This window comes from Haemaphysalis longicornis, unplaced genomic scaffold (assembly GCF_048455015.1).
Source record: "Haemaphysalis longicornis isolate Haplotype H1 unplaced genomic scaffold, Haemaphysalis longicornis Haplotype H1 scaffold_50, whole genome shotgun sequence".
Taxonomy (NCBI): Eukaryota; Metazoa; Arthropoda; class Arachnida; order Ixodida; family Ixodidae; genus Haemaphysalis; species Haemaphysalis longicornis.
The window spans coordinates 1,050,880-1,068,116 of record NW_027526386.1 but is presented as its reverse complement, the minus strand read 5'-3'; the positions used below and the strand labels follow the sequence as shown (position 1 = coordinate 1,068,116).

General features: G+C 46.9%; 1 long non-coding RNA gene across 1 annotated transcript in view; it reads right to left on the bottom strand.

Annotated features, from left to right (window-relative positions):
• LOC144140824 (uncharacterized) overlaps nt 1-17,237 on the bottom strand; it is a 161,312-nt gene that overhangs the window by 106,387 nt on the left and 37,688 nt on the right. The window contains exon 2 of the long non-coding RNA XR_013316361.1: nt 4,645-4,698. This is a non-coding gene — a long non-coding RNA (uncharacterized LOC144140824). The remainder of the gene's footprint in view (nt 1-4,644; nt 4,699-17,237) is intronic.

The window sequence follows — 17,237 nt, the reverse complement described above, 5'->3', positions numbered from 1 at the left end:
GTTATCTCTCCTGCAGTAGGCTTTGTTGACAGGATAGTCTCCACAGTGACGATAAGCCGAACTTAAACATCGGTACACCCAAAATGGTGATACTGGCTACCGACAACTACTATGTTCCTATGTTTGAGAAGGAAAGGAAAACAAGCAAGAGGAGGAAGTGTAGGAGACCAGATAAATGACAGTAGGAGTGGGTGAGGGCAGCTGAAGACACCAGAAGAGATCATGAGGGGGAGAAATTCTGCTAGAAAGAATATCGAGGATATTGAGGAAGGCGGAGGGGAAAAGTATGGGAGAAAGATTAGAAAAGGTATAGCCGAAGTAAATTATTTTAGAGAAGTAAGAGGAAAAAAGGAGTTGGCGTGGAATGGCAGGTTTGAAGAGGTAGAGAAGACGACAAGAGGCGGGGAGGTGGATAGTGGGAGAACAGACTTCGGCATATATAGAACTGTTAGCGGTGATAAAGAGTGGAAATGAAGGACAGATGGGGGATCGATATGACAAAGGAAGATCTCAAGTTGTAAGGCGGGGGCAGGAAAGGAGGTAAATCCAGCAAATTGCGGTACTGTACGGTGCTTTGAAATCGTTTCTATCGAACCCATCAATTAATCGCAAAACCTTTGAGGCATGCATTTGCTCTAAACATTTTTTTTTCAAAATAAAAAAGAAACACTGTAACCGTCAAACATATAAATGTAAAAAAGAGCCAAAGAACAAAATTATTTGCCACAAATAATTTAACACAAGGCAAACTTCTGATGCAACCTGAGAGGAGGACACACAGTTTTCGTAATAATTAGGCCTTGTGAAAAGTATTATAACGTGTACACCCTAGAGTCGCTGACCTAGCTCACGTGGTAAATATTGTTTTTATTGGCTTTCTTTTCACACACTTAAAATTTTATACTTGGGGGCACCGTACAATGTGAAATTCCGATTACGCAATTATATCTCACTTGTTCAGTATTCACAATAATGGGATTGTAGGCTTACGGCTATGCCTAATTTACAAACGTTCGTGTATTTGCCTATTTTTCAACAAATGGGCGTGACCAGCCGCGGTGGCTCAGTGGCTAAGGCGTTGCGCTGCTGAGCACGAGGTCGCGGGTTCGATTCCCGGCCGCGGCGGCCGCTTTTATGATGGAGGCGAAAAGCAAAAACGCCCGTGCGTACGAGATTTCGGCGCACGTTAAAGATCCCCAGGTGGTCAAAAATTAATCCGGAGCCCTCCACTACGGCGCGCCTCATCGCCTGCGTTGCTTCGGCGCGTTAAACCCTAGAAATCAATCAATCAACAAATGGGCGTGATATATTTTTTCAAGTTTTAAATTGCACCCCGAAGCGCAACGGTGTACTGTTTCGCTAACGTGACAACAGTGCACCCCGCTGCGACTGCGACGTGCCCTACTTGCTAAGAGGCATCTGGGTAGAAGAGATCACGAATGCAGCCGTTCCGCACTGCCTCCGCTCCTGCAATCACCGCTTGTACACGTTGTAAAATCAAATGTACATAAGGGTCAAATATGCACCATATTATATGGGAAGGGATTCGGCGGAGAAAACACAGATAGCTGTGTGCCAAAATATAATCCCCCGGCACCCTATGTATACGCAACTAAAGCGAGGGATGCTCTACACGTAGTCGTTTAAAAGGCAAAGCGCCATTAGGTCTTTGACGGATCGTTGGGCTAGAAATATGGTGTTCCTTGTTTTAAAGCTTTCCAAGATGCGCGCATTTGGTGAGCCTTAAGTAATCGAGGTGCAAATATCAGTTACTCTCGCAATTCTGATGGTCCACCAGTGAATCTTTATTGTATTTCAAAATACGTCTACAAAAAATTTCTGTATTCTTCATTCCAAATCGCGTCGCCGAATGAGAAAACGTTCTTTTTTCCGCGTTATATTCTTACTTAACATCTGTGACACCTTTTGTGCGAGAATTTTGGAATAACTTGAACTGTTTGTCATATCTGTCAGAAAAGTGGCAAACTACACCAAGATTTCTATGGCTTGAGATGTGTGCATAAAGCGACTTGTTTATCACTCTGTGTGGATTTTTTTGTCCGTTATATCAGGAGTGACTAGTGCAAAAACCTTTTGTTAGGCCGCGGATAAGCGCTAACGGCAAGATTCAGGACGTGCGAATTGCAGTCGAGCTCACGGTACGTTACCAACCGTGTGCCGGCTGAGTGGCAATAAGCTCTGAGTGCCCAACGACGGCCGCATGTCAGGGACTATCTGTTGCCTTTGTAGCGTGAGCTCCACTGGCCGAGGTTGAGTAGTTTTGCGTGGCTGCTGGAGATCTGTGCTGCGCAAGCGCAGCAGCAGTGACGTGACACGGCGCACAGAACGTTCCTCGCTGCCCGGCGTCTCTCACACACCCCACGCGCCCAGCGCCTTCGCCGACCTCTATTCTGCACGTGGTGGCCCAGTCTACTTGATGATCATTCGATGGGTGGCTGGGTCTGGAACCGATGCCTGGTGCGTCGCAGCAACACAGGCGTACGCCTCTGGAGCCAGCTTAGCTTTGGGGCGATTGGTGACGTGGCGGGAGAGCCGCTTGATAAATATACATGTGTCACATAATGCGTATACCATGTGTGTGTCATTGACGCTGCAGTAAGCATGGTAATCAAGCTAATCCTAGACAAACAGGAAAGCTAAGAATAACCTGCTGAAGCTTAGCTCACGCTACGTATGTCCAAGCATAGCCGAGCTAAGCCACTGCTATTTTTTTTCTATACGTCGTATTCTATCCTAAGTTTATTAATGGGAGCCTTAACTACCATTCTTTTTTTGGCGACAGTTTTCTCTAGGGATGGGCTGTTAAGTTAACTTTAGGAACATGCCAAGGAAATATTCCAGTTCAAGTTGAATACGTAAGGTAATAAATACTACATACACCAGGACAGCTGTAGACCAAGCGGTTGCTATTCGTTTCAGGATATCCGTTTTCGTATGATACGCTCCGTTTGAGCATGGATGGGGCACGGCTGGCGGTCACGCAATATTTATGGATTAGTGTCCGATAATTGTGGGCCTCCAGTTATTTTATGCTTGCTCACAGTAATATTAATATCCATGATCGGAGTAAATGTCACGACTTCCAGGAACGTGCCGCCGTGTTTCGTGTCGCGGTGAGGGACGAGGCAGACACCGATGTCCAAAGTCTGTACAATGTACATGAAAATTTACAGAGCATATACAATATCGACAGAGGTAGCCCGTGGGGCTTGAAGCTTACTGGGTCTAGCCCGGCGTTCTACCTACGCGTTCCTGTCGGTAATGTGCAGTGAGTTCGGTTGCGAAAGACCTGTTTCCTGTCGCGGAACCTAACAGAAATACCCTCGTTCAGGAAAGGGGAAAAGTTAGAAAAAACCAGAAACGGCAAGGCATGCAATTGTGAGCTAGCCGAGTTCATTACGTATACACACGGGTAGTATGCCACGCAAAGTGGTGAAAGCACGTCGCATATCTTTGTCCCCGTCCGGGTGCCGTATAGGCGCTACCGTGGCCCCTTTTGCATCCGGCAGCCGAATTGTCAACGGTATTTTGTGGAGGATAAGAAGGTCCCAATTTCCATCGCGGGCTGTGCAGGCAGCGTGGTGATGGCTGCGATCAGACCCCACGCTGTCTAGTTCAGTGGGGTGATCCCTTGCGCCGCTCCACCTTTTTCCGTGTGCGCTTTGCGTACATGTGGCTTAATCGGCGGCGGCCCCGTCCCCGCATGTGCGTGAGGTGTGTGTGTGTTGGGGGGGGGGGGTTGTGCGGTGCGATGACCTCTGCGCTCAAACCTTATAATCTGGTTATTTTGTACATATGCTTATGGAAGAAGCATTGTATGGTGCCCTTACAATGTGGACGTGGGCAGCGGCCGTTTATCAGTGCTCATAAACTGCGCACTGTCGATATCTTATTCTGTTTATTAGTTTTAGTTTATTAACACGCAAGTGTTTTATCCCAGGGTACACCAAGACCTCAATGACGTTATATCCGTGACGGAGTGGCGTGGCCAGAAAAAGTGCCATTGACGCTGCTGCGCCCGGGTTCGAGCCCATGACCTCTCGGGCGCTCTCGCGCGCTATGGGGAGAGACGTGAGTAGCTCCACGAACGCGCCTTATGTCCTTCCCTACAACTCATTATATATTGTGTTGCCGTAGAGGACAGGCTAAGCGAAGTAGCGCATCGTCACGCTAATGAGCGCCACAGTTGGCCTCTCGATACCAGCGCCTTCACGTACGGTGAACGCGCGTGAATTGAGGGACCGCCGCTGTGGCGTTGTTGCCATGACCGTTTTGTTTGAAGCTGCTGTTTCTGTGCATGCCATTCTTGGTTGTGTTGTCGCTGAATGCTACGGTTATTGTTTTGTTTCTTGCGTGTCGGCGTCACTTCGTATGGTGGAGTGAGGCTCGCGAAGCCTTTGCACATGAAGGTGGTTTCTTTAACATTCAACTGCTCCTATGAGGGCACGTATCACTTTCGTGTTTTACCAATTCCTATGAAAGAGGGACCACCCACAATTTTTTTCATAAGGGTTTGAGCACGACACACAGCGGTTGCTTTGATATCTCGTCGCTATGTGTTAAGCATGAGCAATTGGTGAAATGAAACGTTTAAAGGAATACGAGAAAGCGCACGTCACATACTTGAGTGAGGTTTCCCTGGATTCCCCACCACTTCCTCCTTCTGAAAGATATTCCCTGAAAACATGAGAAGGATAACTGAATAAATAGTCGGCTCTTTTGCCGAAGGGGAAAATAAAAGACGCATCTTACCGAACTATTTGTTTGAACGGCCGCACAATGGGTAAGCAAAATAAGTAAGTTGGGTTTCCTGGCGCAAAATATATCGAAACCGTTTTTTTCGATGCCGAAAACGACTTGTAGATTCGTGTAATTCGCAGCATTACCAATAACGTAAATATGTGGTACTTCTTCTAAAGGAAATGAAGCAAAACACACCGACTCGAACAAACAACACAAGCATTGCACTGGGTAATTAGTGTAATACACAAACACTTACAAAGGAGGTTGGGAAAGCATTACTTGAAGAAGATATGTTGTAGCAAAAGTGGATATCTTCAAAGAAAAACAATTCGAAACGGTAGCACCGACAAATAATCTGTGCATCTATATCAGCGCCCATATTCAACAAATGACAGTAGTCAGTGGAGTAGCAAAAACACGCTGCCTAAAATTTCTTTCAGAGGGAAGACGAAACAGGTACCTTGCTGGGTTACAAGAGTTGTAGCTTTGTTATGAAGTCACTATGTATAATATATATATATATATATATATATATATATATATATATATATATATATATATATATATATATATATATATATATATATATATATATATATATATATATATTGTAAGGCGGGTTTATTGCCTTGACAGCGGAAGGAAGGAGGGGCACTCAGAAGTGGCAAACGGATCGGCGGCCCAGCCGGCAGAATGTCTCGAGCACTTCACGAGCTCCATGCCGATGACGATGCCGCTGCGGTGGCTGACCTCGTTGCCTCGTCGTCGTCTGTACAAACCAGGTGGTCAATCCCCTTGAGCGGGCATACGCCAATCACAAGGACAATGCTGACTGTTGTGGCCGCGTAGCAAATCAGTTGTTCGTTAGTGCTCGCATGGTGGCTGCGAGCCACTTGCTCGTCTTTCGCACTACAATATATATATATATATATATATATATATATATATATATATATATATATATATATATATATATATATATATATATATATATATATATATATATATATATATATATATCTATATATTTATCTGTGTGTGTGTGTGTGTGTGTGTATATTGTCCCGAGGAGACGACGAAGAAGAGCTGTGTGTGGGGCGTGCAGACTGGGCGAATGCTCTGCAGCAGTTGCCTTGTAAATAATGTAAATAGATCATCTCGTAATGTAAATAGGTCGCGTCGTCATCCTCCATGGTTCGCCTCATTCCTTCTGCCGCCACATAACAATATTCTTCTCTAAGAATTTCACCGCCCCTCACGCTTTGTCCGCTTCGTCGATCATGGCTTTGAGAAGCTTCCAGCCTGCCGAGTACTCGCTGCTGATGGCTTAAACCCTAGCTTCGAGTGTGTGGCCTTGCTGGCTGGCCACATTCGTGCACTCTGCTTTATGCAACAGCGCTGCAATCCTCTGGGCTGGCGCGACTTCGCTTGCACCGCCAACCCAGTTGCAGCTCCGAATATCTTGCCAAATCACAGCGACTTTCCACCACTGCCTGCAATTCTATCCAGCGTAAGGACCCCGGAGCAGTGTCATGCCAGCAGCCCACCGCCACCGCCCCCCAGCACCACCGCAACCACGGCGCCCCGGGCGAGCGCCAGCACCCCACCCCATAATCCACAGACGAGCGTCGCGCCAGCGGCATGCCGCTCCCAACTGGCAAACCTGCAGCGGCCACAACGCCCAGAGGGAACGTTCGCAGCGACACTACGAAGGCCCCGACCAGGACCACAGCAACAGCATGCCACGCCCAACCTCCGCATCTTAAGCGACCGCCGAGCCCACGAAAACCAACTGCAGCGCGTCCGCCGGACCTTCCGGGGTGTAAAATCCAGCCCTCTGTGCCACATGCACTTACAACCTTCGAAAGAATCATCATAGCAGCAACTGACTACAACAAAAAAAAAACTGGTAAAGCGGCCTCCTTCCCCGTTTCAAGACAGTTTTCAAAGTTAAGAAAAATAACCGAAAAGCCCATACGTTCCGAATTGCACGTTTCCGCTCTTGCACAGTATTTGACTGCCGCGGTCGCTCCCAGGTGTCCTAGGATTAGAATAAAACCTGCTACTACCGAACTCTCCGCGTCCAACATGAATATGTGGAAACAGGTACTCGAAAAAGCATTTTCATGATCAACTGAAATAATCCCCAATCACTACAAAACTACGGCCCATTCTCTCCGAAAGAGGAACTACTTAGGAACTACGCAAAAGAAAGTTGAACCTTTTAAGCAACTACGAATCCAAGACGGCTTCCGCCATATCCCGAACAAAAGCTCGAAAATTTACCCGAGATAAGATTTCTAACACTGGCCACATGCCTAAGAACTTAACAACTCCGGCACTAGTAATTGCCCCACTCTGACACTACGACCGATAATTTCACTACGACTGTAATAAATGCTTCGACTACTGCACCCCAACCAGTTCAGTTAAACCCCTGTACTAATAAGTTTTCCTCGTCTGCCATCACAAAAGAAACTCTTACCGGGAATGTAATGAACCTTTCAAGTACAAGCATCTCCCCAGCTCAGATGAACGTATTGTCATAGGGGCTAAACTTTTGCCCGGCTACTGATGGTTTTGATTAATTTCAACTTTTTAAGGACTTAGATAACTCCGCCAGAAACATGAGGCTACAAGAATACTTCTACGATCACCCCCCGACTGAAGAAGCCCGCAGAACCCTACCTAGCTATAAGCACTGGACCCCTCCCATGCAGCGTGATAATTGCCTCAACAGGTACATCAAAGCTGTCCAACGCGATGTGCGAAAAGCGTACCAAACACAAATTTCTTTCCACCACAACATGACTACCAACGAAAAGAAAGCCCTAGAGGAACTCGCAAGCTGTTCCGACATAATTATTAAACCTGCCGACAAGGGAGGTGCAATTGTAATCCTTGACAAAACCGACTATGTTATCGAGGCCAGTAAGCGACTATCCGTATCGGCGTTCTATAAAGCACTACCCAATAATCCCACTAAGACTATAAGCAAATTGTCAATGATAAACTTGCTGAGCTTGTTAAAAATAAAAATATGAATGAAACCACGGCTCGTTCCCTGATCCCCTTAAGCCCAGTAGCCGGTAAATTCTATTTTCTCCCAAAGATTCACAAGGTGAACAACCATGGCCACCCATTTTTTCTGGCATTGGCACTGGTACCGGTAACAGCTTGCGCTATGTGGATAATCTCATTTGCGACATTCCGGCCAGCTTTCCCTCCTTCATTAGGGATACCAATGACTTTCTCTTAGACATCTCAAAAATTGAAATTCCTGATAACTGCCTTGTAGTCACCCTCAATGATGCGTCACTGTATACTAACATCCCCCATGAAGATGGCATCGCCGCTGTATCCCTGGCGTATTAGCAGTCATCGTGCCACAAACCTTTCGATTCTTCTGCTCTCCAACCTTCCTTAGGCGTATTCTTGAACTTAACAATTTTGAGATCGACGGAGTTCTTCACGTGCAAGTCACTGCAACGTCAATGGGAACTCGAATCGGACCTAACTACGCCAATATCTTTGGCTCACCTCGAATCAAACTTTCTTGACACCAAAAATGTAAAGGCAATGTACTATAAAAAGTATATTGATGACATATTCACGATCTTGCAACACGGTGACGCGGAGATCCGCACCTTCATAGAGGCATTTAACCTAGCCCATCCTAGTATTTCCCTTGCTCATTCCTATTCGGAACACAGTGTAAACTTTCTGGACGTGACCGTTGCTACCTCCCAAGGTCGGCTTCAAACTAAACTGTATAGAAAACCGACAGACACGCGGCAGTATTTGCACTTCCAAAGTAGCCATGTCAGACACTGCAAGACAGTAATACCTTACAGCCAAACCCCCGATTTAGGAGGATTTGCTCAAACAAAGGCGACTTTGACTCAAACTGTCGAGAACTAATGATGATGGTTAGTGTTTAATGGCGCAAGACCGACGAGGGCAAAGAGCGCCAGAGAAGAGGTTATTGATGATTACCACACAAGGGTAGGTAAAAAAAAAGTCAACCGAACAAAGTAAAATCCGTTAAATAAAATGGTGATGGCTGGTGTATGTGGCCAGATTTGATTATGCCTGATAGGAGATGAGGTTTAAAAACTGAACGTCAGACAAATACTCAAACACACGTTTCACAGAAACCATGGCATCGTCATCTACAAACAACGGTGGATGTAGGGGAATATGCTGTCTGTAGAGTTCTCTGAAGTGTTTGTGTCGTGTTGTGTGAAGTGCCTTGCATGTCATTAGTATGTGCACTACGGATAGGGCCTCTCCGCGCCTGCTGCATTGGGGTCTAGAAGATCCCATCAGCAGATACGAGTGCGTCGCATGGGTGTGCCCTATCCGCAGCCTACCCAAGGCGACTTCCATGTGTCTGTTGTGTGAGGCTGCTGTGTACCGTCCCAAGTGTGGCTTTATTACATGTAGTTGGTTGTCTGTCTGTTCGTCCCAGTGTGTTTGCCATGTTCTGCGCAGGTGTTGTCTTATGTGTGGCTTGAGGTTTGTGTAGAGTATCGTTGTAATGTCTACCGTGTTCTTGAGTGTAGCAGCAGCGGCTCTCGTCTGCCAACTCGTTCCCAGTGATCCCTGCGTGCCCTGGGACCCAGCAGAGGACCAGCTCATGCTTTTGTCCATACACGGACATGATAGTGTTGAATACAAGATTAACTATGTTGTTTTGGGGGGGGCTTGTGCGATGACAGTGCGCGAACAACAGTCAAAGAATCTGCATAGATGATGGAAATGGGAATTTGATTTTCAAGAATGTGTCGTACAATCAGTAAACGTCCACACGCTTCTGCTGAAGAAATTGTTGTGTGCACGCTCATGGTTCTGGCTGCATTGAAATTTGGACCATGAGCATCGCATGGCACCATTGTGGAGGTCTTAGAAGCGTCACTATAAAATTCTGCACATGTGTATTTAAACTGCAAAGACAGAAAGTGCTGCAGTATTGCAGCTCGTGGTACACGATTTTTGTCAAGTCTCATAAAAGAAAGGTCGCACGACACAGGGCGAAGTCGCCAAGGCGGTAAACTGTTAGAAAAGGATGACCTGTACACATCTAAAAACGAAGCACTGAGATCCGACGCTCGCTCTCTCACTCTAAGTTAAAAGGGCAGAGGAACGGATGGGCGATTTACAAAGAGCAGAGATGTTGATGTACCGTTAAAGACAGGATAAAAAGCATGATTATTCAGCGACGAAGTTTTAAAAGCATAAATCAAGTCCATGTACGTTCCTTGGTTCTCAAGGCTCCACTTATCACACTCGACATAAAGACTGTCGGCAGGGCTAGTGCGAAAAGCACCCGAAGCAAGGCGAAGGCCCAAGTGTAGCACGGGGTCAAGAATTCGCAAGGCTGTCTTAGTCGCCGACCCATACACCACACTGCCATAGTGTAAACGAGACCCAACCAAAGCAGTATACAAGCGAAGCAGGAGTTATTTGTCGGAACCATAGGATTGGTGGGAGAGAACCTTAAGTATAATTATTGTTTTGAGACATTTATTTTTAAGTTCCTTGATGTGGCGAATGAATGTGAGTTTGTGGTCAAACACAACACGTAAGAACTTGTGCTCCTTGATCACAGGAAGCGACACACCATTAAGATGAATGTCTGGGGCCAGATGGACCTCGCGATTCCTGGAGAACACAACGCAGGAGCTTTTTACAGGATTCAATTTAAAACCATTCTTGTCTGCCCAGCCGGCAAGTTTTTTTACGCCAAGCTCGACTTGACGTTCACAGATTGACATATTGCATGATTTATAGGATATCTGGACGTCATCTACATACATGGAATAAGAGATTGTAGGTGGCAGTGTCTTACCAAGAGAGTTCATTTTTACTATGAAGAGAGTGCAGCTCAACACGCCACCTTGTGGCACGCCATTTTCCTGCACGTGAACCTTTGAGAGTGCACCACTGACTCTTACTCAGAACGTTCTGTCTGACAAGTAACTGACAAGAGCATTCAACATGTTACCCGAAACACGGAATGACTTCAGGTTACTAAGGATCCCATAACGCCAAGCGGTGTCGTATGCCTTCTCAAGGTCGAAAAACACAGTTAAACAATACTGCTTATGCGCGAAGGCATCCTTGATGTACGAGTCAAGAGCTACCAGTTGATCGTTCGTCGATCGCCCCACACTGAAGCCTGCCTGTCTGCTCTCGAGAAGATCGTTGTACTCAAGGAAGTACACGAGCCTGCGATTTATCATCTTCTCGTAAAGCTTGCAAAGGCAGCTCGTCAGGGCAATAGGACGGTAACTTGAGGGGGATTACGGGTCCTTTCCCTCCGTCAGGAAAGCTACAACTATAGCCTCCTTCCAAGAGTTTGGAATGTGCCCCGAAAGCCATATCTTGCTATATAGGCGTAAGAGTGTTAGAAGAGTGTCTGCGTGCAGGTGTTGTATCATTGTGTATGTTATGTTGTCTGGGCCTGGAGCTGAGAGTTTAAACGTGCTCAAAGCAGCCCTCAGCTCATACAGTGAAAACTCTGAGTTATAGGAATTTGTTGACCTATTGTTATCTAGTATAGGCTTCTTTTCGGCCATTTGTTTGTGTTTCATGAAAGTGTTTGTGTAGTGTGCTGAACTAGAAACGTGTTGGAAGTGTTGTGCAACTGTGTCAGCCTGGTATTCGAGTGTGTCCCCTGTAGTGCTGACCCGAGGCAGGCGGTGTGTTTGTTGTCCCTTGAGTTTGCGTATTCGTGTCCATACTTTCCATGTGTCTGTGTAGGAGTTGTACGCTGAATGTACGCCAACTCTCTCGTTTTGCCTCACGGAGCACACGTTTTCCTAATGCTTTGGCCCGTTTGAACAAGGGGAGGTTTCCCGACGTGGGGTACCGACGAAGGATACCCCACGCCTTATTCTGGGCCTCTCGCGCCCGCCTACAGACCTCATTCCACCACGGCCTCCGCTGGTTGCGCGGGGCACCAGAGGCGTGAGGAATGGACTTTTCGGCGGCGGCGAGGATGTGCGCTGTGAGGAGTTGGGTAGCTTCTTCAACGTGTAGGTGTCCTAGGGATGTGTGGTGTAGTTTGGATGTCTCTGTAAATGTATTCCAGTTAGCTCGTGCTTCATTGAACCTATTATGGGGAGATGAACTGCTCGGGCCTTTACCTATATATGTAAGTGAGGTGGGGAAGTGGTCACTGCCATATAGGTCAGTTCCCACACTCCACTCGAGAAGAGGAAAGAGAACAGCGGAGCCAATAGCCAAGTCAAGACAAGAGTATGTGTTGTGTCCTATGTTATGATATGTAGGCTGTTTATTGTTGAAAAGGCATGCTCCAGAGGATGTAAGAAACCTCTTTATCAGGCGACCCCAGGCATTCGTACGAGAAGAGCCCCATAGAGAATAGTGAGCATTCAGGTCGCCTATTAAGATGTATGGTTCAGGCAGCAGGTCAACCAACGCCTCGAAGTGAGAGCTCGAAAGTGCAACGTCAGGAGGAATATATATGAAGCATACCGTTATCAACCTATTAAATAATATTGTTCGAATTGCTACAGCCTCAAGGACAGTGTTTAGTGTGACAGGGTGGCAGGCTAAGGATTTCCGGGCAATTATGGCCACACCGCCAGAATAGTGCGTGCAGCCATCCCTGTTCTTTCTGTATATCAAGTAACTGTTCCAGAAATTTGTGTTTTTAGAATTCAAATGTGTTTCCTGAACACACATTACACTTGGCTGATAAGCATGCAGTACTTCGTATACATCGTCAAGATTATTCAGAAGGCATCTGCAGTTCCATTGTATTATGTTTTCTCTTCCCATTATGATGTGTTCGGAGCTACTGGAGAGTGACTATTTATGTAGGGTCTTTCGGGGATTGGACTCTCGGAAGGGGTTTTCTGGCCCTCTCTACTGACCTGGACGTCGAAGCCCGTTCCTTCCGCTGCGAAGAAAGCCGGAAGGGATCGACGTGCATGTCGTCACCTGAAGGCAAGGGGGTGCCCAGCGGACTGGACCCCCTTGACGTCGTACCCTTTCGGGTGTTCATTGCCTGCGCTGCCAGTGCCGAAGGCGTGGGGAGCACGACAGATGGCACAGGCAGTGAGACGGGGGAGGGGGTCGCTGCGACTGCCTTCGTCTCCATCTCCGTGCCCTTGCGGGTGCTTTGGGCCGGTGGAGAGGAAGCAGTGGATGCAGCGGCATCCCCAAAAGACGTTGTTGCCACCACAGCCGCTGCTGGGTGAGCGAGCGGTGCAGAGGCTGGTTGGGTTGCAAGAGGCAGCCCAGGGGTGGCGGAGGCGGGACCAAGTCCGACTCTCTGTACTGGGTCCCTGCCGAAACAAGATGCCGCTCTGCCCCCCGGCGAGCTGCGTCGGCGTACCTCCCCAGTTGGAAAGAGGCGAACCTCTTTCGCGCCTCTGGGAAGGTGATGTTTTCGGTTACCTTAACGTTAATGATTTTCTTCTCAAGTTCAAACTTTTCACAAGCGCGAGAGTATGCTGTGTGTGGACACTGGCAATTCGGGCAGGTTGTTGGTTGCAGTGCAGTTGTCGGAGAGATGATCATGCTGGGCACATTTGGCACATGTCGTTCTGCCGCGACAGGAGTTGGTACCATGCCCGAACCTGTGGCACTTGAAACAGCGCCGCGGGTTCGGGATGTACGGCCGGACAGAACAATGGATGAAACCTGCGTTGACATGCTCGGGCAGTGTGCAGCGGTCGAAAGTCAGAATCAGATGTTTGATGGCCATTTCTTTGTTGTCTCTCCGTATGAGGATGCGCCTTACTGCTGCCACGCCTTGGTCTTTTAGGCCTTCGAGCAGATCAGTCTCTGTCTCCGTTAGGAGATGTGACTCAGATATCACACCCTGGGAGCTGTTGAGGCTGCCGTGGGGTGTGACTCTGATATCAAGGTCTGCCATACGGGTTTGGCTGATGAGAGTTGTGGCTTGCTGCTGCATGTTCCCCTCAACTAAGACCTCACCGGTTCTTAGTCTTTTAGCACTGTACCGCTTGCCAAGGATGGCTTCAAGAAACTTCGATACAAGGAATACAGATTGTGAAGAAAGAGGCTTGGATTTGTCAACAGATTCAACTATCAAAAAACATGGGTAGTTGTCGGGTTTCGAGGAGTTGATGGCAGGAAGAGATGGAAAAGATTCTTTCGTGCGGACCTTTTGCAGGGTCCGATGAGGTTTGGAGGGGGTTTTTCGATTTACCATATGGCATAGGAAAAAGCAGGGGACGGGGGTACTTCCTTCGTTTGGATTACCCTGGTACCGAGAGAGGTCCCGGAGCTCCCTCCCTGGTAAACAGACAGGGAGCCCATCCGCCGGAGCTTGACCTGGGCTCCGACGGCCACCGTTTGAGGTTTCTACCCTTCAACTTAAAACACATCACCATGGTAGGTCACAGCTTATGTTGGGGGGGGTCGGGGTCCGCGGTATCTCCAGTACCGTCACCATGAATTCTCAAGGTGCCCCGTGCAGGGAAACTGTCGAGCTCTCAAGACCGTCCTCCTGAATAAAAATTAAAAAAATATTCGGAAAAAGTTATCGAGGACGCTATTGTGCGAGACAACCAATTAGAGCGTAGCGAAATCTGTAAGAAAAAAGCCCCGAACGGTAACCTGCGAACTAAGTTTCAACCCCCTCATCCTCCGCTGCAAGAGTGTCAACCATACTTAAAAAACATCATGATATCCTAATGCAAAGTGGCCGCTTAAAAAGCATATTCCCCGAACCACCACGCGTTGTCTACCGGCGTAATAAGAATTTAGGCGACTTTCTTACTAACTCTCGTATCAACCGACCGGAAACTACTGGCTGCATGACCTCTAATAAACGCCGATGTAAAGTATGCCCACACATGATCACTACACAGAGCGCCACCAGCACGGCTTCAGAGTACTACTTAAATATAAAAGGTAACTTTAACTGTGACTCCGCTAATGTCGTATACCTTCTATTGTGCACTGTTTGTAGGCAACAATATATCGGCCCAACTGAAAAGGCCTTCCGAATACGGTTCAATAATCTCTGCTCTCATTCAAAAAGCTGCCCTTATTTGCCCCTGTCAAGACATGTGAACAGTCGCGGGCATGCATTTGAACATCTTCAAGCAACGATTTTGGAATCCGCCTTCAAAACGCACCATGACCGCGAGGTTCGGGAATCTTATCTGATTTATAAGTTTGGGTCAGCGACACTTGGGAATAATGAAAGTTAGGGAAAATTTACGTGCTTATCCCTCGAATAAAATTGGCGGCATCATAATTTTATACCTATCTTCATTAATCCTACCCTTGAGTTTCCCATAAGAATTCGCCGAAACTCTCCAAATACAGCAGCTTTATAAGCCTAGTGCGGCTCAACAATACCATTTGTCAATGGGAAGGAGGCTTCGTTCCACCACCACTTAAGCATGTTTAGCCCTTTGTGATCCATAGACCCTACCTATTTCCGGTTCAGTTGCTAGCTTCTGTGAAATGCTCTTTTGGGCCCCCTATCTATTCTCTTCATCCCCGGGGGGCACACCCATCGTCGCTTCCGCCCCAACCAGTCTCCCCAGCCACTGAATACCTTATTGTATACTCTTCCCTTTCTTTTGAAACCACGAGTGTCCATTTTCCTGCAGAGTCTGAACTTGCAGCCCACGCCGCATACAATGCCCCCTCATGGTGCAACCTTGAACGCTGCTTTGTTTAAACGACCCCTTTCTCTCTCTCGCTCTCCTTTTTTTGTTGTTGTTATTGTGACAAAATAGGCGTAACCCCACTGCATGCATACCTGCCGTTTCCGAAACATTTTCCGCTCCTTCTCACAGTTTTCTGCAAAGCTATATAAGAAATGCGTTCCAAATGTTTGTGACAGCAAAATCATGTAACTGTACTCTGATGAAGGCAAGTCCCGTTGCCGCTACGTAAGTAAACCTTGTTTGTTATTGTTCTTGTTGTGTATCCGACTCTTTACTTATACTATTTCTGCACCCTTTGTGAGTTTGATGTTTATCTAGATTTATATATATATAAATATAAATATATAAATATATATATAAAGATATATATATATAAACATATTTATATAAATATATATATATAGTTAGGAAATGAGGGGTTCGTTAGGAAATACAGAAAGAAATGCGGGCAGTCTACAACGCCAAAGAAGGCATAGGGGAATGGTTGGACTATATTTTTTTTTCTACCGTTAGTGTAATTATATATATATATTTTCATATTAATTGAAGCGAGAAAGAAAGAAAGAAAAACACGCGCCCAGAGTGGGGACCGAACCCACGCCTTTCGATTAGATCTCGAATGCCTTACCAATTCGGCTATCTGGGCGACTGTGTTCTGCTTCACTTTCTGGGGTATTTATATTTACTACAACTGTATCTGACGCTTGAGGGTGGTAGCCAGCGCGACTCGGACTACACGGGGAGAAGGGAACCTTCTTTTCAACCCCCGGGGCGTGACGCGAACGTCTACAGCATGTCATAAGTCGGTAACTGGCGGGAAACCCTCTTATGCTACCTTGGCATCAAGGCTGCCACAACCGAGGCCCTCGCTAAGCTTTCGCAGGATAATATGGTTAGGAAATGCGGGGCTCGTTAGGAAATACAGAAAGAAATGCGGGCAGTCTACAACGCCAAAGAAGGCATAGGGGAATGGTTGGACTATATTTTTTTTTCTACAGTGAGTGTAATTATATATATATTTTTTTCATATTAATTGAAGCGAGAAAGAAATAAAGAAAAACACGCGCCCAGAGTGGGGACCGAACCCACGCCTTTCGATTAGATCTCGAATGCCTTACCAATTCGGCTATCTGGGCACCTGTGTTCTGCTTCACTTTCTGGGGTATTTATATTTACTACAACTGTATCTGATGCTTGAGGGTGGTAGCCAGCGCCACTCAGACTACACGGGGAGAAGGGGACCTTCTTTTCAACCTCCGGGGCGTGACGCGAACGTCTACAGCCTGTAATAAGTGGGTAACTGGCGGGCAACCCTCTTATGCTACCTTGGCGTCAAGGCTGCCACAACCGAGGCCCTCGCTAAGCTTTCGCATGATAATATGGTTAGGAAATGAGGGGCTCGTTAGGAAATACAGAAAGAAATGCGGGCAGTCTACAACGCCAAAGAAGGCATAGGGGAATGGTTGGACTATATTTTTTTTTCCCGCGTTAGTGAAATATATATATATTTTTTCATATTAATTGAAGCGAGAAAGAAAGAAAGAAAAACACGCGCGCAGAGTGGGGACCGAACCCACGCCTTTCGATTAGATCTCGAATGCCTTACCAATTCGGCCATCTGGGCGACTGTGTTCTGCTTCACTTTCTGGGGTATTTATATTTACTACAACTGTATCTGACGCTTGAGGGTGGTAGCCAGCGCCACTCAGACTACACGGGGAGAAGGGGACCTTCTTTTCAACCCCCGGGGCGTGACGCGAATGTCTACAGCCTGTCATAAGTGGGTAA